At 48.4% G+C, this 2437-nt stretch overlaps 1 non-coding gene across 1 annotated transcript; it reads right to left on the bottom strand.

The window, feature by feature from the left end:
- Positions 1-1022: 1022 nt before the first annotated feature.
- On the bottom strand, positions 1023-1095 carry trnak-cuu (transfer RNA lysine (anticodon CUU)). The gene has a single exon. It is a non-coding gene; the product is annotated as a tRNA-Lys (tRNA).
- Between the last annotated feature and the right edge of the window lie 1342 nt (positions 1096-2437).

The following is a 2437-nucleotide window of genomic DNA, read 5'->3' as shown; positions in this document are numbered from 1 at the left end:
GGTTAAATACATAACACAAGATGTGTACAGAAATCAACCATCAAAAGCCCTGTCATTCGCCACAGGGGTTTCCTGCAATTTTCTGATCGCAAAGCGCTTTCAGTCCTTGTCCTTAAAATTGCAGACGCAGAAATTGGGGAGTTTAATGACTTTAAAAGGAGGACATTGTTGTTTGGTGCCGTTCTGGTCAGAGAAATGTTTGTGAAAGGAACTTTTTGCAGAGAGAGGGATTGAGAATTTCAGCTTGTTCCTGAACACTTCTCTCTGGGCACTGAGCTCAGCAGCAATTTCTGTCGTGTGGAGGCGATCACATTTCCCTCACACGTGAAAAGTTCCCGGTTCAAGCCTGCGCAGAAACATTATTTCTCAAACAAAAACTTGTCTGCAATAAAATTAAATAAAAGCTGTTTTGGATACATTGTTGCATGAGCAATGCACATTTAAACCAGTCTCCTCAAATACAGATTGTGTAAAATCAGATCGGGGATAAAACTTCATCAAGGATTAAAGTTTCATGAATTATTAAAGTTCACTTATTGAAGTTTTGACTGTCCCTGTCAGCATTTCTTTCATTCTGTGAAACAACACTATCGGTTTACACCAGCAGATCTAAGCTGCATTTGAAACCCGCAAACAACTCATTAATTATTCGCTTTTCCCCAGTTCCAGAGCTCAGAGGGTTATTGTCCATCCCTGGGATGCAAGCTACCTCAGACGCGGGCCAAAGCTCCCCGTGCACCGAGCACAGGCTCAGGAAAACCCCGGGGGAGAGGTTATCCCGGTCACTGGGCCTTCCAGCAGCCCTGAACAAGCGCCCGGTCTGAAACTTTCCAGAGTAATAACTTGTAACTGGAGCATCTAACAGTAAGGACGGCCGAGCGGTCTGATGCACTGCTTTCAATATTTGATTAAATTATCAACTCTCCCTCAGTTCGCATGTTTATCATTGTGCAAAAGAAGATCATGGGTTCATTAATGATATTTACCCGCGAAAGCAACATAAAAGTTTAATGAAAAGTAAACGCCCAACGTGGGGCTCGAACCCACGACCCTGAGATTAAGAGTCTCATGCTCTACCGACTGAGCTAGCCGGGCTTCTCAACAGCTCCCCTGTCAATCCCCTTCAGAATATTGTCTGTTTCAATGAGATCACCTCTCATTCTTCGAAACTCCAGCAAGTACCGGCATATTCTACACAATCTCTCACCATAGGACAGTCCTCTCATCCCAGGAATCGATCTGGTGATCCTCCGTTGTACCACCTCTCAGGCAAGTGTATCCTTCCTCAGAAAAGGAGACCAAAACTGTGCGCAGTACTCCAGGTGTGGTCTCACCAGGGCCCTGCACAATTGGAGCAAGACTTCCTCACTCTTGGACTATGGGCCGAATATCCTATTTTTCTGCTGATTCTACGGTTGTATCAAAAGTTATAAAAATTCAACAGTCACTCAGCAAACATATTTGTATTTACTTCAGTGTGCAACACATGTGGGTGGATTAATGATGATAACAATTATTCAGGATCTCACAGACTTGAAATATATTTGTCAGCTTGCTTTGTAAAAATGCTTTCCCTGACCAGGAATCAAACCCAGACCACAGCAGTGAGAACACCAAATCCTAACTACTAGACGACCAGGGAACACTGCTTGCAGCCTCTGCGATAGCTTTAAATATAGTCAGCTTACAATTACAGCTGAGAATTGTGCGGTGACACGGGGTGTAACTGGATTTGTGGGAGCAGCGTGGAGGCCCCGACCTGCGTGAGAACACCAGCGGCAGGTCGGGGCTATAAAAGGAGCGGTGAGCGGCGGCCTGGGAGCAGCGTGGTGGTGTACCACGGCAAGGTACAGCGCGAGCTGGTGCAGGAGGGTGACGGCAGCGAAGTGTGATGTCATCGAAGTCCAGATCGGTGATTGGAGCGTGGGCAGGTACAGCAGGAGCAGCGAGAGACTGTGGAGGGATGTGATCGGGGCCCAGGGGCGGCGTGAGTTCAGGATCAGGGGCCCAGGGGCAGCACGGGCCAGCCCACACTGCGATATGTGGGCACTGGGTCCATGCAGCAGAGCTCGTCTCCAGTCGTCTTGGATAACCCTTGCCACTGGACCAAGACCTCGCTCGGTCAAGCCCGTGTGATGGCTGGGGTGCAACGGCCACCACACGTTAAAAAAATCCATGCACAGGCATCTTCCACCCTTCAACATACAGTTTGGGACCTGGAATATTAGGTCCATCATTGAAACACCTGTGAACTCATCCTTTTTTGGCGTGGAAGCAAGTCATCGTCGCTTCGAGGGACTGCCTATGATGATGATGAACTGGATTTGCTGCTGTCCGCGGGCAGCAGGTGATGAAAGCGGGCGTGAGAGGGTGAGTGACGGGTGGCCACTGCTTCTGATGCTGTCTGACCCACGGTGGGAGTGGCCGGGGATTTTAA

The sequence above is a fragment of the Pristiophorus japonicus genome, unplaced genomic scaffold, assembly GCF_044704955.1.
Source record: "Pristiophorus japonicus isolate sPriJap1 unplaced genomic scaffold, sPriJap1.hap1 HAP1_SCAFFOLD_163, whole genome shotgun sequence".
NCBI lineage: Eukaryota > Metazoa > Chordata > Chondrichthyes > Pristiophoridae > Pristiophorus > Pristiophorus japonicus.
Note: the sequence above shows the minus strand (reverse complement) of the source record. Positions and strands in the feature narration are given on the sequence as shown.